This window comes from Pelophylax lessonae (genome assembly GCF_965119305.1).
Source record: "Pelophylax lessonae genome assembly, chromosome: 11".
Lineage (NCBI taxonomy): Eukaryota > Metazoa > Chordata > Amphibia > Anura > Ranidae > Pelophylax > Pelophylax lessonae.
Window position 1 is genome coordinate 201,847,177 of NC_138778.1, and position 23,984 is coordinate 201,871,160.

The window sequence follows — 23,984 nt, forward strand, 5'->3', positions numbered from 1 at the left end:
AAAAAATGTTAAAAATATTGTTATTTTTTCAAAATAAACGCTCTTTTTTTGTTTATAGCGCAAAAAGTAAAAATCGCACAGGTGATCAAATACCACCAAAAGAAAGCTCTGTTTGTGGGAAAAAAAGGATGTAAATTTCGTTTGGGTACGGCGTCGCACGACCGCGCAATTGTCAGTTAAAGTCGCACAGCGCCGAATCGCAAAAAGTGGCCTGGACGGAAGACAGCAAAATCCTCCGGTGGTAAAGTGGTTAATGGGTAAGCAGCACAGCCTATATACTGATCATGAGTGTTAAGACTTACCTGATTTAGTCTGGTTCATGCTATGGAGTGGATGAAAATACTTAGTGGATGTAAACCCCATTCATGAAATCAGACCTGGGCACAAATATCTCTAGTGTTCACCTATCTCTCTCCAAAGCCCTAAGTCCCGAGTCTTTCTGCTGCTCCGTTCCTCTGTTATCAGCATTAAACTTCGGACAAGTTCTCCAACACAGGAGATAAAAGCAGGGGAAGGGACTTAGGGACAGATAAGCAGAGAGCTGATCTATTCACAGCACAGCTCTGCAAGTTCCTTTGTTTCTCTGCCTATGTGGAGGGAGGGGGTGTGTGCCTTTCCTCCGATCAGCTCACACACAGTGTATGCCTAGACTCCCCTCCCACTGCTGAAACAGAAAACAAAATTTGTAACACGATGTGCACTTTCTAAAGAATATAGAACGCTGAAGACCACAAATATACATGTAAAACTTATGAGATTTGTCTCATCTCTGTGTATTATCTGAGGTTGTTCACTTCACTGGGTATATACTGATCAGCTGCAGGGATCTCTAAACTACGGCCCTCCAGCTGTTGCAGAATTACACATCCCATGAGGCATTGTAAAAATCTGACATTCACAGGCATGACTAGGCATGATGGGAATTATAGTTTCTGAACAACTGGAGGGCCATAGTTTAGAGAACCATGAGCTATAGCATAATGACCACTGATAGGTAAAGGGAATATCTCGTTACAATGGAATCTGATAATTGGTGGTATATATTAGGCAGCAAGTGAACATGTTGTCCATGAAGTTGATGTGGTTAAAGCAGAAAAAAAATGAGCATAGCAGTTTGTTGTGTATGGGGTTGTGAAGCCCATGGTGACCCTTGTCCCCAGCAGAAAGCTTCTACAATGGTCACATGAACATCAGAACTGGACTACGGAGCAATGGAAGAAGGTGGTCTAGTCTGATGGATAACGTTTTCTTTTACATCATGTGGATGGCTGGGTACGTGGGTGTCACTTACCTGGGGAAGAGATGGCACCAGGATGCGGTATATAAAGGAAAGTCAACAGAGGTGTGATGTTTTGGGCAATGTTCTGTTGGGAAACCTTGGGTCTTGCCATTAATGCAGATGTTACTTTGGTGTCCATTCCTCAATGGGTCAGGGCTGTTTTAGCCAAAGGGGCCATACTCAATATTAGGAGGGTGGTCATAATGTGATTGGTGATCGGTGTATGTGAGGGTTTACATCCACTTTAAAGTAGAACTACAGGCAAAACTTTTTATTTTTATTTTGGATAGCGTAAGGGAGGGTTATAGCCCTCGCCAGATTTTTCTTTTACCATCTGTCCCCCATAAGGGAGATTTCCCTTTACTTCCTGTCCCACAGCCAAACAGGAAGTGAGAGGAAATCCCTGAAATTTGTCGGAATTCTTTGGCGACCCCCAGGCCACTAGAACATTTCCCTTCTATTACTTTTCTGGGGACAACCCAAAATGTGGGTAAACTATTTTACTTTCAATGATAATGGTAAACAGGACAAATAGAGAGGGTGAATCTTATTAATGGGAGCACAGACAGCAATAAAAACTGACAGGAGTCAGTTTTTTTTTTTTCACCCTATCCAAAACAAAAAAAAAAGTTTTAGTTACACTTAAATTTTTCTGTTGTCAACATAGGTACAACAGTCAGGGGAGGGCTGGCAGCCTGAGGCCTGGGGGGCAATTCCAGTCAAGTGGCCCACTGAACCACTGAATCAGCTCACCATCCATGCCCACCCAGTCCCTAAGTTACAGGAGAATTAGAAAATATCGTTTTTCTCCTTCTCTCTTATTTTTTTCCTCAAACAGATATAAAAAGGGTCAGTGCTGATGGGGGTGCACCCTGTCCAGGCAGCCCCATTAATAGCAATTTAACAAATGGGACGCATCCATGCTGGTGGTTGTCCCTAAACTTACAGTGTTTGGGTTTGAGGACATACCCTGCACCCACACAGATGTCAGATTGGGAGCAACAGTTGTGACAGTGCAGAAGCAGGATCCCAATTGACAGCAATTGGACTGCCTGAACGAGAATACACGAACACCTAAACATTCCATGCAGGTAAACACAGCCCTCACATGGTAGGAGGGTAACTCCGGGCCTACTGTCAAAGTGAAGGGCCTGGGCCCCCTACAAAAGCTGCCAGCCGGCAGCTTTATTTTTTTATAATGCAGTAATATACACAGGTTTTTTTCAGCGCTGGCCCCTTGCATTGCCGCTCACTACTGTCACTTATAAACACAGAAGCCTGGCTTCTACGTTTTATAAGTGACAGGCGATTCTTTCCCATCGACACACACAAAACCCTCCCTTGCTCATACAACAGAGGAGGGGGGCGGGGCAGGGCATAGCATGAACACAGCTCTAGCCTCAGGCACGCCCGCAGCATCTTCAGAAGCCTATGTCAGCAGTCTAACCTCCTATATACTTCCCAACGTTTTGAGATAAGAACCTATAAGCAAAAGTATTTAGGCATTGGGCACACCTCCTGCCCAGGGCCATCTTACCGAATGGGCACGCTGGGCAGTTGCCCAGGGGACCCACTTGCCCGGGGGGACCCACTTGCCCTGGGGGGCCCCACCTGCCCAGCGACCCAGCATTAGTTCCGATTCCCGTGTGCATCCCACCGCCAAACTCATCAGGGGGCAAGCACCTGTCGGCCCTGCGCTGCTGTCAGGCTACTTGGGCCGTGGAGGGGGAGCCCACAACTGCTGAATCAGGCACACAGGACAGTCGAGTCTGACTCCCGTCCGTGTGTGTGTTCACCGGACCCAGCCGCCCAACTTAAAAGCTGTCATTAGCCTAGCACTGCTGTACCAATAAATATTGCCTTATCGATAATTTGCATTTTTATTCTCGTGGGTGATTGTATAGGCGGGGCCCCAGTGCACTGCATTGCCCGAGGGCCTATAATGCTCTCAAGATGGCACTGCTCCTGCCATGCCCCATAAAGGAGAATTATACCCCAAAATGTACAAATTAATCAATTTAGAAATTGGATGAAAGGTTGATGAAAGTACACATTCTACAGTAGCCGGAAGTGGGAGGAGCAAGCAGCAGCGAGCAGCCGGAGGAGTGTGTGTAGAGGAGAGGAGAGCGTGGAGGAGAGCCGGGTGACACGTGCGGGGGAGCCGCACTAGGTCACCAGAAGCCGGCGCGAGTGCAGGGGACAGGGGACAGAGAGACCGGAACAGAGAGCGGGACCGGGACGTGAAGGACCGGGACTGGAAGCCGCGGCCGTAGACGGCGGAGCGGCGGCTGCGGCGGTGAACGGACACCACACAGTATTGAGGAGGGAGGTTCACGGAAGCAGGGGAGGAGGAGCAGCGGCGACTGGTGAGTATCTCCCTGCAGCTGTGTGACGTGCTTTGGGGACCTGTGACTGACGGACTGACAGACCATCCGGTGACTGACTGACCATAGGGATCTGTGACTGACTGACCATAGGGATCTGTGACTGACTGACCATAGGGATCTGTGACTGACTGACCTTGCTTGCGACCGTCAACGACTGACAAGACTGTTCTGCGACTGACAAGACTGTTCTGCGACTGACAAGACTGTTCTGCGACTGACAAGACTGTTCTGCGACTGACAAGACTGTTCTGCGACTGACAAGACTGTTCTGCGACTGACAAGACTGTTCTGCGACTGACAAGACTGTTCTGCGACTGACAAGACTGTTCTGCGACTGACAAGACTGTTCTGCGACTGACAAGACTGTTCTGCGACCGACAAGACAGTTCTGCGACCGACAAGACCGTTCTGCGACCGACAAGACCGTTCTGCGACCGACAAGACCGTTCTGCGACCGACAAGACCGTTCTGCGACCGACAAGACCGTTCTGCGACCGACAAGACCGTCCTGCGACCGACAAGACCGTTCTGCGACCGACAAGACTGTTCTGCGACCGACAAGACTGTTCTGCGACCGACAAGACTGTTCTGCGACCGACAAGACTGTTCTGCGACCGACCGACGGCGCTCTTGACTGATCGACCGTGAGTATTTTAGAGACTGGTGAGTATCTTAGCGACTAGTGAGCATTTTGCGACTGGTTAGCATCTTGCGAGGGTTAGCATCTTGCGACTGGTGAGTATATTTGCAACTGGTGTGTATCGGGTGAGTATCTTGCGACTGGTGAGTATCTTTGCGACTGGTGAGTATCTTTGCGACTGGTGAGTATCCTTGCGACTGGTGAGTATCTTTGCGACTGGTGAGTATCTTGTGTCTGTTGGATCTTTGCGACTGGTGAGTATCGTTGCGGTTAGTGAATATCGTTGCGACTGGTGAGTATCGTTGCGACTGGTGAGTATCTTTGCGTCTGTTGGATCTTTGCGACTGGTGAGTATCTTTGCGTCTGTTGGATCTTTGCGACTGGTGAGTATCTTGCGTCTGTTGGATCTTTGCGACTGGTGAGTATCTTAGCGACTGGTTAGTATATTAGCGACTGGTGAGTACCCCAGGTTCAGTACCAGGGAAGTTAGAGGTAGTGTAGGTTAGGAAGAGCAGTTCGTTAATATATCCCCATAGAGTAGTGGGTAATAATGTCCGACAGGATTGCGGATGCCACTCAGTGCACTTCTTGCTGCATGTATGCGTTCCTTGATGAACCATTCGAGGGCGAATACTGCTGTGCAAGATGTGAGCAACTTGTTGCTCTGGTAGACCAGATCCTGGACCTACAGAACACAGTGGCAACACTGCGTGGCATCAACAACCTGGAAAGGAGCTTGGACATTACCTATCAGGCGCTGGTAGGGGCCAGCATAGAGGAGGGAGGAACAGAGGAGACGCAAGAAGCAGAGGTACGCAGCTGGGTGACTGTTAGGAAGGGTAGAGGGAGGAGAGCCAGGGAGGCCAATCCTGAGTTGGTACACCCTAACAAATCTGTCGAGTTGCAGGTTGAGGGGGATATCAGCTCAGGGGTGGCAGAGCTGGAGCATGCACCCTCCCCCAGCTGCCAGGGGAGGGACGGCTCCAGGAAGAAGGGGGGCCGTAACTCAGGAAAGGTTAGAAAGGTGGTGGTAGTGGGGGACTCAATTATCAAGAGGACAGAGAGGGAAATCTGTAAAAAAGATCTCGTGAACCGAACAGTTTGCTGTTTACCGGGCGCCCGAGTTCGGCACATCGCAGATCTGGCAGACAGATTGTTGTGCGGGGCTGGGGATGACCCAGCGGTCATGGTGCACGTGGGCACTAATGACAAAGTTAAAGGTAGGTGGAGGATCCTTAAGAACGATTTCAGGGACTTAGGTAATAGATTGAGGAAAAGGACCTCCAAGGTGGTTTTCTCTGAAATACTGCCTGTACCTCGAGCCACACAAGAGAGGCAGAAGGAGATTAGGGAAGTTAACAAGTGGCTGAGGAATTGGTGTAGGAAGGAGGGGTTTGGGTTCCTGGAGAACTGGGCTGACTTCTCAGTCGGCTACCGGCTCTTTAGTAAGGATGGGCTGCACCTTAATGGGGACGGTACAGCTTTTTTGGGGAGAAAGATGGCCACCAAGTTGGAGGGGCTTTTAAACTAGGAGACGGGGGAGAGGGCTCAGAAGTAGAGTCAGTCAGGAGGAAGCAGAGGACTGAAGGCAGCTGTAGTGTCAGCAGCGACAGTAGGTCCACAAGGTCAATTGGCAGGTCTGTGCGGGAGAACCTCAGACCAAACAGGAATAAACATAACCGCCAATTGCGCTTAACTTCCTTAAAACTAAGAGGTGTATATGCTAATGCCAGGAGCCTAGCTAATAAAATGGATGAGTTGGAAATGTTAGTACATGAGGAGGACATAGACCTTGTGGGAATAACAGAGACTTGGTTCGACCCCTCACATGACTGGCTGGCCAATATCCAAGGGTATTCGGTGTACCGGAAGGACAGGGTAGGAAAAAGAGGGGGAGGGGTATGTCTCTATGTCAAGAACAATATAAAGGTGACAGAAAGGAGTGACATTACGGATGGGATGAGCATGGATTTAGAATCTGTGTGGGTTGAACTCCATAGGGAAGGAGAAAAGGGGAAAGTAATTGTGGGGGTTTGCTATAGGCCACCTAACCAAGGGGAGGAGGTAGAGCTGGAATTTTTAGCACTAATGGGTAAAGTGGCAAAATTGGGATCAGTCATCGTATTGGGGGACTTCAATTACCCCGACATTGACTGGGAAGAGGGGACTGCACACTCACAGAAGGCCCGCCTATTCACGGAAACCTTACTGGATAATTACATGTCACAGTTGGTGGATTCCCCCACCAGAGAAAACGCAGTCCTGGATCTATTGCTCACTAATGACCTAGACATAATCTCGGAGGTAGGAGTCCAGGACAACCTGGGCTCTAGCGATCACAGGATGATCACATTTAGTGTAAATAACAACATAACAAGACAAGTGGGGAACATAAGAACCCTAAACTTCAGAAGGGCAAACTTTCCAAAATTGTACTCAATGATGGAAAAGGTAAACTGGGACCAAACCCTGGGATCCCTGACCACAGAGGAAAAATGGGAATGCTTTAGGAACATATTAGGCAAAGGCATCTTGCAGTGCATTCCTATGGGAAATAAATTTAGAAGAGACAAAGCCAAACCTGGCTGGCTAAACTGTAGCGTCATAAAACTTATTAGGGGGAAAAAATTGGCCTTCAAGAAGTATAAATCAGAGGGCACAGTATCGGCTTTCGAGCAATACAAGGAGGCAAATAAGAAAAGTAAACAAGAAATCAAGATGGCTAAAATCAACTTTGAGAGACAAATAGCGGAGGATAGTAAAAAAAACCCAAAGAAATTCTTTAAATATATCAACAGCAAAAAAACTAAGGCAGAGCATATTGCACACATAATTAACAATGATGGGAGGATGGTTACAGAGGACACTGAAAAAGCAACCGTGCTAAATGCTTTTTTCTCGTCAGTCTTTACACAGGAAAAGGAGGGGTACACTGACCATGACTGTATGGTTAGTAGTAATAAACAGGACTTGCCACCATGGCTAACAGAGCGGGAAATCAGGGAAAGGCTGGATAAACTTAACACAAACAAATCACCAGGACCGGATGGCATACATCCGAGAGTACTCAAGGAACTCAGTAAAGTTATATCGAGACCACTGTTCCTGATCTTTGCTGACAGTATTAGGACAGGAGATGTACCAGGGGATTGGAAGAAAGCTAACGTGATTCCAATATTCAAAAAGGGCCAGAGGCATATCCCGGGAAATTATAGGCCTGTCAGTTTGACATCAGTAGTATGTAAACTTCTGGAGGGGATGATAAGGGACTATATTGTAGAGTTTGCTAAGGACAACAACATCATCAGCAGTAATCAGCACGGGTTTACAAATGGGCGTTCTTGTCAAACCAATCTCCTTACATTCTACGAGGAGGTGAGCTGTGAGCTAGATAGGGGGAGACCAGTGGATGTGGTGTACTTGGATTTCGCTAAGGCGTTTGATACAGTTCCCCACAAGCGCTTAATTTATAAAATAAGGTCTGCAGGTATCGATAGCAGGGTTTGCTCTTGGATACGGAACTGGCTAAAAAGGCGGGTCCAAAGGGTAGTAATAAACAGCGCATACTCAGACTGGTCTGAGGTGGTAAGCGGGGTCCCCCAAGGCTCAGTCCTGGGACCAACCTTGTTCAATTTATTCATAAACAACATTGAGGTCGGGATCAGTAGTTCGATATCAGTTTTTGCAGATGACACAAAATTGGGCAGGGCAATAACTTCACAACATGAAGCAGATATCCTGCAGAATGACCTGGACAAAATAACAGAGTGGGCAACGACATGGCAAATGAGGTTTAACGTGGAGAAGTGTAAGGTTTTGCACTTGGGGACTAAAAACATAAAATCACAATACACGTTAGGAGGGGAGCCCTTGGGGGAATCAAAAATGGAGAAGGATCTGGGAGTATTGGTTGATGATAGATTAGGAAACAGCATGCAATGTCAAGCGGCAGCTTCCAAAGCCAACAGAATATTAGCATGCATAAAGAAAGGGATGCATTCCAGAGATAAGACTATAATCCTTCCACTTTATAAAACTCTGGTCCGACCGCATCTGGAGTATTCAGTCCAGTTCTGGTCGCCAGTCCTCAGGAGGGATGTGTTGGAGCTGGAGATAGTCCAGAGAAGGGCAACTAAACTAATTAGGGGATTGGAGGACCTTGACTATGAAGAGCGTCTACAATCGCTCGATTTATTCTCCCTGGAGAAGAGACGTCTGAGGGGGGACATGATAGCAATTTATAAATATCTTAATGGGGATCCCAGCTTAGAAAAAAAGCTGTTCATTCGAAGGGATTGCATGAGGACTCGAGGGCATACAATGCGATTAGAGGAGAAGCGTTTTAACCTCAGGCAACGCGGGGGGTTCTTTACTGTTAGGGCAACAAGATTGTGGAATTCTCTACCACAAGAGGTGGTTTCTGCGGGTAGTATGGTGGCTTTCAAAAGACTCTTAGACTTACATCTCAAGGATCAGAACATTCAGGGGTATGGGAGATGATTACAGCCACACATGCCTACACAGGTTGAACTGGATGGACTATTGTCTTTATTCAACCTCACCTACTATATGTAACTATGTAACTATGTTTAGCACTGGGAAACACTTTTTGAGAGCTAAATAGTACATTTATAAATTATTTATAAATTATATAGATCAGACCAAAATGAGGGACAAATAAGGAGGAAAGAGGGACTTTGTTCCAAATCAGGTACAGTCCCTTAAAATCAGGGACAGTTGGGAGCTATGCTCCTATTGTAAGTCGTACATTATTTTCTATGGGGGAGAGGAGCACTGTGCACTGGACAGGGAAGAGAGAAAAGGTCTGTACTGGAAGAGGAGGAGAGGGACACTCTGCACCATGCACGAAGGAGAGAAGAGCTCTGTACTGGAAAGTAGTAGGGGTTGAAATTTGTGTGTGTGTGTGTGTGGGGGGGGGGGGGGGAGCTCTGTACTGGGGGATTGTAAACTGCCTGTGAGATTTGCAGACCTGCACTCTGTACATAGCGTAATCCTCAACCCTGAACTCCGAATGTAACGCACTCCTGAACCCTGCACACTTTACATAGCGCAATCCTAAATCCTGCACTCTGTACATAATGCATTCCTCAACCCTGCACTCTGAATGTAACGCACTCCTGAGCCCTGCAGTCTGTAAGTAGAACAATCCTTAACCCTGCTCTCTGAATGCAAAGCACTCCTGAACCCTGTACTCTGTACATAGCGCAATCCTCAACTCTGTACCCTGTACGTAGCACAATCCTCAACCCTGTACAGAGCACAGTCCTGAACCTTGCACTCTGTGTCCCTATTATCATTTATATATTGGTGCAGTTTAATTTTCTTCTTAATTTTATATAAATATATATATATACATATAAATATATATATATATATATATATATATATATATATATATATATATATATTTATTTATTTTTTTATTGGATTTTTTTCTGTTCGGTTTAGATAGCACCACTATTTACCTGATTAAATATGGTGAATTCACTGAGATGTTTGAAGCGCCAACAATCAAGATTATGAATGGTTTATTTCCGTGTGTTGTTTAGCTGTGGCGCATAGGTAGGATTGGTGTACATTGGGTGACGGGTCACTATTCCTTTTTAGAGTTATGGAAATACTTTGCTGTCCATGGTCTCCGCACACGTGCGTTATAAACTGATGCAACTCTGAAAAGTGATCTACGTTTGACAGAGGCATTTTGCCGGTGGTGTGGAGGTTAGCTGTGCTTCCCAATTCTCTTGAATAGGTTGCATTTGGCGGACTTCCTTCCTGCCGAACAGATTGGAGTGATTTGCAAACAGGAGTGAGTTGTTTTTGTTGCGGATGTGAAGCAAAGCATTGCGACTGCAACATGTAAACATCCCCGACTGCTGTCCTTGCACCTTAAAAGGGGGAGGTTGGAGAGCGCCAAAAACATGGCTCAACCACACATTTTTTTTTAAACATTTTATTGAAAATTGTGAACATAAACGCTAAAAGGATACAGTCGATAATAACAACGTAACATGGAAGATGCAACAATAGCCAGATGCTCATGGAACATATGAAAAAGGCATGTACGCATTACAGATTTACGTTCAGACAGAGATAGAACATCCATGTGAAACAATTAAAGCAGGCAGTCCAATAATGAGACCAAAGTAAGTCCATCCCAGCCCAGACTTAAGTTTTAGAAATGTTCCGAGGGGTCAAGGCAAATAACGTAACACGAGGACCACGGCGGAGACCAGACATCCCCGAGGGGATCAAACTGTGTCCAAGTCTCTGGAGAGGCCACAACAGTAGGGTCTCAAGTACCCTTATTAATAGCAGAGGGGCGTGGGAATGTAGAAGAGACAAGTAACGAGTCTCAGGTGTGTGTAATGCGCTATCCAGGAGCAATGTTAAATCGAAAAGAGAGTAGAGCGGTGTAAGACAGAAAAGAGAGAGACGGAAAGTGGGTTGGAGGGAAGACAGGGGTAAAGTGGAAGATTGGAAGAAGGATAGGGAAAGCTCGGGGAAAAGAGAAAAAAAAAAAAAGGGGGGGGCAGGGAAGGGTGGGTTCATGCAAGCTTACGTATGGAAAGCTGTTAGATTCCTGAGTATAACACCTTACCACTATGTGAAAGTGATCAATCAGAGCCGTCCAGCAATTTGCGATAATCGTCTGAATAGGTAAAGTCTAGCCAAAGGGCCCAAGTCAACCACACGTTTTTAGCACCCCTCACACGCAAGCCTAAACAAGCTCTGAGTTTGGTGTGTTTTGTATAAGGCTTTGTTTCTCTACATATCAATGTATCATGCCGTGTTTCCATGTATGTGGGTAATTCACTACTTTTGTAAGGCTAGAAAAATACGCTGCCTCCAAAGGCATGGCCATATCGCCAGGATTTAGGACAGTGAAATATAGAGATTTATGTAGCAGCCTGCAGCCTGCACTATACATGACAAACGGCTTCACCTTGGTACGTGCTTCTCGATCTGTATAGGAAACATAGCGCTGGCATTTAAATTCCATGCATGCGTCTCATTCTGCTCTGCCAGGCTAGTTAACAGATTATTAGTACAATATCCTTGCCAGACAATCTCCCGGTTTCATTTCAAGTATTACAATTTACCACATTAAACATTAACAGACGCGGCGCTGTGTGAGATCCCAATGCACAATTACTTCTGAGATCGCACCCACGTGAAATTATTTGTACCTACCGTGCTGGTATTACATTACCGTGCCAACAATTGGCAGTTAAATTGAGCCCTTTAAAGTAATTAGGAAACCTATACAATTATAAATAATGACCTTAGATGTTGGCTGCATTGTCAGACAATGTAGCGGAGGTTGCCTTGTTAAATGGCAACAATAGGAAACGTCTTTAGCCTTTAAATTACACAAATGATGGTGGATGTTTAAAGTAAATAGTGGAAAGTTTGTATTAAAAGCAAAGCTGTCATGAGGGAAATACAGAAGTTGCTATTGCTGGCTTCTCCTGCTGAAATTGTTAGACGCCACCATGCTGATCCTCCTGCTTCAGTACTAAGGGCCACTGATGCAGAAAAAGTATGCAGATAAAGACTTTTCTACCTAATTATTCCAAGACAGTGTCAAAGGCAGTACTGAAACTCAAGAGTCAGCATAACAGCCAAGTAACTAGCATTTTAGACTGCCATTAATTAATATGTTGATTGCCTGGCTATTATATTGATCTGAAGGTTTCAGTACATTCTGAGTCACTGACTGTGAACAAGTACACAGATCAGGATGAGTCTGGTGACCTCTCTTCTTCACCCTCTTCTTCCTCCAGTGGTGGGCAGACCTTTAATGCTGCAGATGCAGAATTTATCTTTATCCAGCCTTTTATAAATGTGATTATTCGAAAGGAATAGGAGAACAGTCCTCTTTAATATCAACATCTAATAGCATCCATTTGTGAATAAATGAAACAGTATGAAAAAAAATTAAGGAAACAAATGAAAAAGGTGTAAAAAAAAGCACCAACAAGCCAAGTGTTGTATCAAAACCCAATAAAAGAGTACATAAAACCCAGGAAAAACATTTTCCCACTTAAGTCACCTAACAAGGTGGGAGAGCTTTTCTTTACTAAATGTAATATTTACACGGGAATGCAGGGTTGAAGAGTGTGCTGTGTACAGAGGGCAAGGTTAAAGAGTGTACTGTGTACAGATTATATAGTTGATTGGTAAACTGTGTACAGAGTGCAGGGGTGCGCTGTGTACAGAGTGCAGGGGTGAGGGATGCACTGTGTACAGAGTGCAGGGGTGCGCTGTGTACAGAGTACAGGGGTGAGGGATGCACTGTGTACAGAGTGCAGGGGTGTGATATGTACAGAGTGCAGGGTTTAGAGGTACACTGGGTACAGAGCGCAGGGTTGAGGAGTGTTATGTGTCCAGAGTGCAGGGCTGAGGGGTGCGCTGTGTACAGAGTGCAGGGTTGGGGGTTGTGCTGTGTACAGAGTGCAGGGTTGAGGGGTGCACTGTGTACAGATTGCAGGGCTGGGGGGTGCACCCTGTACAGAGTGCAGGGTTGGGGGGTGCGCTGTGTATAGAGTGCAGGGCTGGGGGTGCGCTGTGTACAGAGTGCAGGGTTGAGGGGTGCGCTGTGTACAGAGTGCAGGGTTGAGGGGTGCGCTGTGTATAGAGTGCAGAGTTGGGGGGTGCGCCCTGTACTGAGTGAAGGGTTGGGGGGTGTGCACTGTACAGAGGGCTGGATTGGGGGGTGCGCTCTGTACAGAGGGCAAGGTTAAGAGAAAGAGGGCTGTGTACAGAAGGCAGGGTTGAGGGGTGCCCTGTGTACAGAGGACAGGTTTGAGAGGTACGCCATGTACCCCGAAGCCCCCCCGATTACAGAGCTTTACCCCTGGATTCCAGTATAGAGCTCACCCCCCCCCCTGCATTACAGAGCTCTTCTCCTGCCCCAAATTCTCTCCCACCAGCCTAGAAAGCATCAGAGAGAAAGGCTGCTGCATAAGAGCAGCTACAACTTACAGTAGGAGATTGGACATTGCAGGCTGCTGGCAGGTTTCAGGTGGATTTAAATGTGACAGTAGTGAGCAGCGAGCAGGTGACTAACACCAGAGGTGGCGGAACAGAGTTCTGGCAGAAAAAAAAGCCCTGCCTATGATCATCATTGTGACAGAACCCACTGTCACTGTGTGTTTTTGAGGGGACTGTGCGCAAGCCTCCTACCGACAGACTATGGGCCAGAAGATACTGGAGACCTGGGGACATGCTGGCATTGAGTTAATGTAATGTAATGCTACAGCCCTTCTCCCCCCATCCCCCCCTCCTGTTTCTGTGTCTAATTGTGTGGATTCATGACACATAGACAATGGTCTGGACTGGAGACATCTCTCCGCAGGGGGTGTGTATTGAGAGACTGCCTGTTTACCATAAGCTCATTAGGTTATCTGTAGCCTGTATCAATGTACAAATTTTCAGTTCCTTGTCTCCTTCCCCCCTTTGGCAAGGCTAAGGGGAGTGTCCCTAACTGTGTGTAAAACTGTATGTCTTGGAATTTAATAAACAGTTTAAGCTCTGCATGTTGAACCCTCAACACCTGTGTGGATTGTCTCGTGATTGAGGAGTTAAGGGCTGGGTATGGCTTCCCCGCAGGCTGGGGGTGCGTTTGGAGGACAGGAGACACAGGTCCGGCGGATGTGCCCACCTGGGGTACTAAGATCCGTTACAATCATCATCATGATAATCACACAATACAGGTGCTGTGGTTCAGTGCAGCTGCACTATTTAGCTGCTGTATTAACCATGGACAACAGAGGCAACAAATCCACCCTCTTAACTTCTTCACCTATGCCATGCCTCAGGCATGGCATAGGTGAAGAAGTTAAGAGGGTGGATTGTTTTGCCTCTGTTGTCCATCGGAGCAATGCTGCATCCACCTAGGTAAGTATGAATGGGGAAAAACACACAAAAAGCCACACTTCTCTTTTAATATCCTTAGCATTCCTTCATCCACCTATGCAATGGGGTAATTTGGAGCAGGTTACAGACTAAATAAAATTGGATGAAATAAAACCATTTATTGTTATGGCATATAAAAAAAAACCTACCAGAGGTAAATGCTCAACATGTTTCCCTCTCAAAGTGTTTCCCTCTGACTTTGGGCTTGTTCACACTTGACTAAATTTCTAACGCTTAACAAATGCTCCTATATCATTAGTATTAGACTCACATTAATGAGCTTTAGTATGGGCGTTAGACTCTCATTTTACAAGCATTAATGACGAGTTAAAAATGATTCCCAAACTCCCTATGGGCAGTTTTGAAGTGTTTGATGAGCATTAAGGTGCGTTAAAACTGCTCCATAAATGCCAATTCCATTACAGTTAATAAAATAATCTTAACGTCCTGCAACCACACCGCAACTGCCTGCAAGAGCGTTTGCGAAACATTTCCATTGACTTGAATGGGAGGCGTTAAAGGCTTCAAACACCTCCTGACTAGACACAAGGCTTCAATTTGGAAGAGACCCAATGCTAACGCTTCATGTTTTGATAGTGTGAACAGCATAGTGCTGTCCATTGTATCATTTGCATAGGCGCTTCAGGGGCATTTTTAATGCCTCTCATACGCCTGCTTTTAATGCCAGTGTGAATTTAGCTTTCATCAGGAGAATTTTTTGTACTTGCAACATTTTTAAAGAGACATTACATTTTTGGTTTTAGATGAAATTCATAAGTTACACCACTTCTTAAGGTGCTCATTGAAGATTTAATTTATAAACAGTCCAAGATCCCCTGATTTTGTAAAATTCTGTGTTACTGGAGTCATAAATTTTGGTACAATCCCAATGCACCTAACAACATATGGCCAAGTTAAACATCTAATACAAAGTTACTCCATTTATGAAATGGCATACATCTGCTAGTCATTGAAACACAATGTGAATTTGGGTGGCATATATGCTTCATCTGATTATGTAGTGTTTTGTTCCTTTGATGCCTTTATTTCAGACAAACGATCGCCACAGAGTGCCTTTAAACAGACTATGGTTGATGTACGATCGGAAAGTTGCTGGATCAGATGACAATCTCCTAATATCTCCTATTATGCAGCTAGTGACTTCTCTGAGCCTTCTACTGAAGAGAGCAAAGCTATTTATTTCAGAACGTAAACACTGGTTAGATGGATAGAACTTCTCCGTTCATGAAGAAAGGGATTTAAAACACATAGCGCATGTTTTAATGGAGTGTACATTCGGTATTAATAAATGGCCAAGCAGCGCTATCGTTTTAGATTTTGGATACATAAACAAATGGATAGAGAGCGTGCTTTTCTATTCAGTGCAAGGTATTGCACTGAAGGCAAAGAATTTGGATTTCTATTAATGGCTTAGTCTAATACACAGCATGTTGTACAGTATATCTATGCTATATTGTGCTACCTCCTAGTGCTGGGTCACCTAGTTTATGGTTGTGGCATTGTTGTGATAGTGCCACAGTCTGCAGGGAGTCTTCCTATCTTCCTATTATGCCCACATATAAATCTGTTTTGGCATTAACAAAGGCCTTGACATACAAAACTAGTTATTCGGAAGTTGGCCTCTAGGCATTTTCAAAAGATTACCATGTGTTTTATATATATATATATATATATATATATATATGATATAAAAAAATATTAACTGTATTTTAAGCTCCTATAATTATCTGAAAATTGGCTTGTATCTGCATCCTTTAATCCCCTGCACAGCAGGAATCAGACTAGAAGAACAAAAGGCAGCTGTGTGAAGTCAGTCAGGCTCTACTGCACAGTCATACTAGGAATGTCTGCATGCTCATAGCGCTCAACATAGTACAGCACAGCACATCACACATGTTCCCTTTGCGTTACCATGGTGTAGGTTTGCTTTAACTCAGAAGGTGGGGATATGCAGCAAACTGTGCATTTTAGTATGGTGAAGAATCGCATCCTTTTCATCAGATATACCACTGGTCAGGTATATCAGTGGTTTTACCACTGGGTGTACAGTCTTTATAAAATCACTTAGATGAAGTAATGTATATTCCTGCACCATCCCAGGCTATAAAAATTTGTTCCAATTTACCTCTAATGTTCTAAAGGATAGCTCTGTCAACCAACCTCTCTAGTCGCAGAGCAGAGCCATATGTTTACCCTTTAACCACAGTAGTATCATCAATTTAAACCCTCAGGCAGATCACCTTTTTCACCCTCAACTATCCAATCACAAGGCAATACCATCAACTTAATTTTACAATCACAAAGCATACATTTTAACCTTTCAATGAAAAATGGTATAATCTAATCAGCTTTCTAATCACAAAGCAATGCCATCAGCTCAACTATCCCATCCTACTTTTAGCTAAACATTCGATTTTAGCAATTCCATCAGCTCAACCCTACATCTGATCAGATCCATCAGCTCAATCCTCCATTTAAGCAGCTCCATCAACTTAACCCTCCATCTTAGCAGTTCCATCAGCTCAACCCTCCATCTGAGCGGTTCCATCAACTCAACCCTCCATTTGAGCAGTTCCATCAACTTAACCCTTCATCTGAGCAGCTCCATCAACAAAACATTCCATCTGAGCGGTTCCATTAACTCAACCCTCCATCTGAGCAGTTCCATCAACTCAACCCTCCATCTGAGCGGTTCCATTAACTCAACCCTCCATCTGAGCAGTTCCATCAACTCAACCCTCCATCTGAGCAGTTCCATTAACTCAACCCTCCATCTGAGCAGTTAAATCAACTCAACCCTCCATCTGAACAGCCCTATCAACTAAACCCTCCATCTGAGTAGGTCCATCAGCTAAACCCTCCCTCTGAACAGTTCCATCAGCTCAACACTTCAACTTCACAGTTTCATCAGCACAACCCTCTGTCCTAGCAGTTCCATCAGTTCAGTTCAACCCTCATTCTTAGCCTTTCAATCAGATCAGCCCTTAATCTGAGCAGTTCCATCAACTCATCTCTTTATCTGAGCAGTTCCATCAACTCAACCCTCCATCTGAGCAGCTTCATCAACTAACCCCTCCATCTGAGCGGTTCCATCAACTCAACCCTCCATCTGAGCAGTTCCATCAGCTCAGCCCTTTATCTGTGCAGTTCAATCAGCTTGGCTCTCTAGCTGAGGAATGCCATTGAAATGCGTGTTTTCATTCAGGAGAGGAGAGTTAAAGGGTAACTCCACTTTCATGGGGGAAAAAAATCAGCAAATAAAGAAAAAACAATATAGCGTATATAACTGTGACACAAATCATATTGTAATTGAAAATTATTAAAAATTAAGTTTCCTTTTCAATCTGCAGCTGTTGTAATTTTCTGAAAATGCAATGCAATATGGCTACCTGGAGCTGTTCTGTACACAGAATGTGTACTGACCACACCCCAGAAACATAATTTCCTGCTTGTGTGATTGGCTCACCAATTTTCCCAGAAGTCTGCCTAAGGTACAAGTCAGATTTCTGGCATCCCCTGCAACAAAAATGTCATTTTTGGTGAGATACTCCCAATAGGAACACGTCTAAAGGGATGAAGACCCAGCAGCTTTCCTCATTAGAGCCCTGCAGCTGCCACAGCTGATAGATAATTATGAAACCACTCCCCATTGACCCACTCAGCACAGAGGAACAAACAATGATTTCTTCAGAATAGCAAACGGTAGGAATCTGCAACAAAGTTTGTTAAAATCCTTGCAATGTACAGAGATTACCCAGAGCGGAATGTTTTTTTCTCAACAAAAGTGGAGTTATAGAAGAAGAACCGCAGTCACCCAGCAGCACATAATATCTAAAGAAACGAGAGTTAGAGAAAGGAGCAGAGTCCTATGGTAGAAAAGAGTATTTTAGATGAGGAGGGTTGAAGAGAAAGAGCAGAGTCCATGAGCGGCAATAATTATCCCATTGGTGATTGCCTACTAACTTTGCCCTATTGCTATACTGCCTATCATCTACAAATGGAGTGAAGTTTCAGGTAAGGCTGACTATGAAGGCACCCAAATGAAAGTGGATGGGTAGGCAGGAGGGATACCATACCATATAAACTAGCATGTGGCAAGACAACCAATTTAGGTGAGGCAGATCAGGTAGAAGAGGATATGAATGTAATACAAACATACTAATGCAAGCTTAGAAAAATGTGTCACTCTTTAAAAAATTAAGCAATCATAGACATGTCGAAGAAATAAAGTCAATCTTTACAGTCAACAGTCTTTATAACACCTTAGAAAAAGAGTTTTTGAATGGAGAACCATTTAAACGTCTAGATTTTTTTTTTTTTTTATACAAGATTATTCTTTTTTATTTTAAGGTATAAAATTCACCATTGATTAAAATTCAGTTATTTTTCCTTGATGTGCTGCCAGCCAGGTTAGAGATTGGTCTCCATAGTAACATTAGTCCATTATGTTAAAGGTTAAGTGCTGTATGCATTTGGAGCGCTGTGTTTCCTGAGTAAGGCGTGTGTTATACAATTAGGGCCATGTAAAGTTGGGGACCCTTTGTGTATGAAATGGTGAAGTGGACCAATGAAAATTGCATTTTATTGTTTTGCAGAGTGGCTACATTCCGATTGCCACAAGACTTCTGTTTGTATTTTGCGTGCTTGAGTCTAAAAGACTTATTGCTATATTGTTAACTCTGGATTTCCCCTCATTTTGAATTATGTTTCTTTTCATGGACCAAAACCTTGCATTATATTAACAAAAAGCCCTTAAACTTATTGGCAGGGCATTAAAAATGTTAACACTTCCATTTAATTCTCTTTAATGAAAAATCACTAAACCTTTGTACACTGTGCTCCAGGCAAATTACTAAATACACACTTTCATAAGTTTATAACAAGTCTAGTATAGACTTATTAGACTTGCTAAATGATCAGAAGCCAACTCACTTGGCTCACATCTGCTCCCTTATCAGGGCTAGGTGAAAAGATAACATAGAAGCAAACTGATAGACTCAAAAATAGCAAGCATACACTGCTTGTATTAAGAGAGGTGTACTGTTGACTCCAGAGAGACATCATTCTGACCCTCTATGCAGTTGGTTTCGGCCGGATTCTCCTCTTCTTGGGTCCCTTTTCTCTGGTCCTAGCCCCTCCCTCCTGTCAAGTGCCCCCACAGCAAGCAGCTTGTAATGGGGGCCCCCAAGCCAAGCTGCAGCTCTGTGTGTCCCTCCAGACACGGAGCTGCATTTCGGCCCCGTCCCCTTTCTCTCCTGATTGGCTAACTGACTTTGATTGACAGCCGTGAGAGCCAATGGTGCCACGGCTGTGTCTTAGCCAATCAGGAGGGAGAGTCCCAGACGGCCGAGGGACTCATGGACATCGCTGGACAGAGAGGAACCTCAGAGGTATTAGGGAGTGCTGGGGAGGCTGATACACAAGTAAGTAATTATAGGAGGAGTCCCTTTTTAGTGCAGTTTAACCTCTTTATGACCGCCCGCCGCAGATGTACTGCGGCAGGCAGCCGCTCCTGCGCAATTGACGTAACTGTATGTCAGTCACGAGCAGAAGGCTAGGGGGCGAGCGCACACCGCCGGCGGTGCGCTCCCACCCCCACTCATCAGCGGGAAGCTGATGCAGCGGGCAGGCGGCTCAGATTGCCGCCTGACACCCGCGATCATTTCCCGCTGAGAGAGAAGAACTGTCAGCTGTTGTAAACACAGCTGACCGTTCTTCTCCCTGGAATGATCATAGAGCCCCTATGATCCTTCTATATAGGGACACAGGTCTCTATGGTCATTTCACAAGCCACACCCCTCCCACAGTTAGAATCACTCCCCTAGGCTCACATTCAACCCCTTGATCGCCCACAACGTTAACCCCTTCCCTGCCAGTGTCATTATTACAGTAACAGTGCATATTTTTAGCACGGATTACTGTAGTAATGTCACTGGTCCCCCCAAAAGTGTCAAAAATGTCATTCAGGGGTCCGATCTGTCCGCTGCAATGTCGCAGTCCTACAAAGAATCGCAGCCATTACTAATTTGGGAATGTTATATAGCAGAATGTGAAAAATATAGATTTTTTTTCAGAATTTTGGCTCTTTTTTTGTGTATAGCGCAAAAAATTAAAATCGCACAGGTGATCAAATACCACCAAAAAAAGCTCTATTTGTGGGTAAAAAAATATGTACATTTCGTTTGGGTACATCGTCGCACGACCACGCAATTGTCAGTTAAAGTCTCGCAGTGCCAAGTTGAAAAAAGTAGCCTGGTCATTAAGAGGGCAAATCCTTCCAGTCTTAAAGTGGTTAAGCAGAGGAATCTGCAGCTAGCACATTTCTCCCCTGTAAGGAGTAAGTATCTCCCATGGTTAAGAGAAGTGGGATGTATCTTTCATTTTATGGATAGTGTAGTACTCACTGAAAATGGGTGCTTTGACGCAGTGGTGACTTAAAGAGTTTGTTACCCTACAAAAAAAAAACACAGATCCTGTTTCCTTAAAGCATGATTTACATCACAGTGCTTGTGCTATGTAGTTTGGCCCCTTCTATCACCCAAAATACCTGGCTGATCCTGCCAGTTTCTACCCTCCTCCCTGTACACTGACCACAGTGTATCATGGCTGCTGAGCCCTGACACCATGTCAGCGTACTTGTCTCCATCATCCGAAGCTAGCTGCAGATTTCTTCTGTCCTCCTCCACCCTCCCCTCCCTGCCTGTCCGCTCAATAGCGCCGCTCTGATCCCCTCCCAGCTGCCACAATACAATGTGATCTTTTTTTTTACAAACAAGGTCGCTCTTTATTGAAAACAAGCAGGAACATACAGAATACAACAAAAAGTGTAGCCAGTGTACATCATCACATAGGAGGGGAACAGGTGTACAGGTAGAAGAAACAAGCATTCGGGGGGGGGGGGGTGCACCCCAAATAACATATAATATACAGACAGTACCATAAGCAGAATACAAGAGAGTGTGGGCAATCAAGGCAATAAAAATGACACAAAATAGTCTTAACAGTCCAACCAGGGTTGCCAGATTTTCTCATACTTCTGGGGGCAATTCCTATGGATATAGGTGAGTTTGTACAACTGGAGGGCCCCGTTAACCAGGGCCTCCCATGAGGCCGTCGTGGGGGGGGGGGGGGGGAGGAGAGACTCAGCGAAGGACAATCTCCTTCTTAGCATAGTAGAGTAGCAGTGAAATAAGTAAGCGAGCATACTTAGACCGTCTAACAGTATCTGGAATGCCCAGGAGCGCCAGCTCCGGGGTGCAAGTAACCGAGAGCTGCAGGCGAGTATTTAGAATATCAAACACCAACCCTCAGAACTCAGCCACCTGTGGGCATGTCCAGAACATGTGGAAGCACGAACCCTCTGCGGTATGACATTTAGGGCAGATAGCTGATCTGGCAGGGTACATTCTGTGCAGCCTCTGGGGGGAGAAATACACCCGATGGAGGAACTTTGTTTGGATGAGTTTATCCCTAGACGCTATCACCAATTTGGAACAGTTCCCTAAGCAGTCCTCCCTATTCAGGTTAGGTATGTCCGTGGACCACCGCTGCCAGAGACGCTCCAGCGCAGGTGAGTCCGTGGTCAGCAGGGTAGCATAAATGGCCGATAACGGCTTAGGCAATTCAGCCTGTGCCACCACGTCCTCCAAGCGGTCAGACTGTAGGACAGGAATAACAGGGATTTGAGCCCTGACCGCATGTTGGAGATGTAGATAGCGGAAGGACTTCAGGTCCGGGAGTGTACGGAGTGTCCCAAGGGGCATGATATTCCAAAGCCATTGTATACCACACCGTGCCCGCAGATGGAGCAGCGAAGGATTTCCCCCACAGAGGGTGATAGGGAGACCAGGTATTGGAATGGAGAAAACGCGCCCGAGCTGCTGTCCAAACCCGTAGGGTCACTCTAGTGGGGAGAGGGAGGGATGGATACGCACCCGAGCTGCGATAGGCCAGATTACCGAGCCCAGCCAAGGAGCCCAGGCAAGCCGCCTCCAGGCATATTGCCGCATTCGACCGGGAACCCGAAAACCATCAACGAATGGTGACCAACATGGCCGCCCAAAAATACAGTTTAAAATTAGGAAGGGCCAAGCCCCCCGAGGTAACCGAGAGTTGCAGAGTAGACCACGCCAAACAGGGCTGCGCCCCAGCCCAGAGAAAGGAGCCAATGCAGCCCTCCAAGTACCAAAGAAAGGTGCTAGGGATCCATGAAGGGGAGTGATGAAAAACATAAAGGAATTTTGGCAGAAAAAAACATTTTAATAATATTCATTCGGCCCAGGACATTCAGAGGCAGGGTGGCCCAATCAGCACAGCATGCACGCAGACGGTTCAAAATTGGTAGAACATTGTTACTAAAGTACGTACGCCCCGAGATCCTTAGTGACCCTGACTCCAAGATATTTAAAATCCTCAACCCACAGCAGAGGGGTAGGAACCGCCAGGGCCCTGGAATCAGGGTCCAGTGGAAACAGCACGGACTTACCCCAGTTAATCCGGACACCCGAGTCTCTAAGATGGCCAGGGCTGCCTGCAAGGAGGAGGCCGCGTCAACTAGGAAGAGAAGAGTGTCACCCGCATACAGGGATACCTTCTCCTCAAGGGGGGCAATCCACCAACCCCGCACATCCCCAGAATCATGGAGCAGAATAGCCAATGGTTCCAGTGCCAGGGCAATAGCCCTGGTGACAGGGGGCACCGCTGCCTCGTCCACCTGCCCAACGGGAACGCCTCAGAGGTGGAACCATTAGTGCGGACCCGTGCCACAGGCTGTCGGTAGAGTAGCTCCAACCATCGCAAGAACTTAGGCCCAAAACTAAAACTACGTAGCACACCCCAGAGGTAAGGCCACTCGACAGAGTCGAAGGCCTTTTCGACGTCTAAAGAGGCTACCACCCTCTGACCCGAGTTGAGATGCGTAGTAGAGAGGTTGAGGAAGAGATGGCGGATATTAATGTCAGTACCCTTTCCAGGCATAAAGCCCGCCTGATCCACATGTACAAGGTCATCAATGACCGTGGCCAAACAGAGGGCTAAAACCTTGGCCAACAGCTTGGCATCAGCATTGAGCAGGGAAATTGGGTGGCACAAGGCACAGTCCTCCGGATCCTTGCCAGGCTTGGGTGTCAGCACAATCAAGGCCTCAGACAGCAAGGCTGGCAAGACATCCAGCTCCTCAAACTTACCCAACAACTCCACCATCCGGGGAGCCAGCAGTTCCTGAAAGCATGAAAATAATTCAATAGGGAGTCCATCAGAGCCCGGGGCCTTACTGAGCTGCATACGGGCCAGGGCAGTCTGAAGCTCCTCCAGAGTAATAGGGCCATCCAGCCTGTCCCTAGCGTCTGCGTCCAGCTCGGGAAGGGTATACCATCAAGGAACTGCTCCAAGTCGCTGTCACCAAATGTCACCCCGGAGGTGTAGAGGGTCTGGTAATACCGACTAAAACAAACGTTAATGTCATCCTGGTCCGTCAAGAGTTGACCAGACAACCAGCGGACCCGGCCAATGTGGGTAGAGGCAGTCTGTTTCCTCGACAGCCAGGCAAGTAGACGCCAGTTCTTGTCTCCATACTCAAATATGCGCTGAGCAGTCGAGAGAAGGGACTTCTGCGTTACGGCAGTCCTGAACACAGAGAGATCCAGAAGTGCACGTTACCAGGCCGCGTACCCATCAGCATCAGGGGAAGCTGTGTACGACTCCTCCGAAGTGCGGAGTG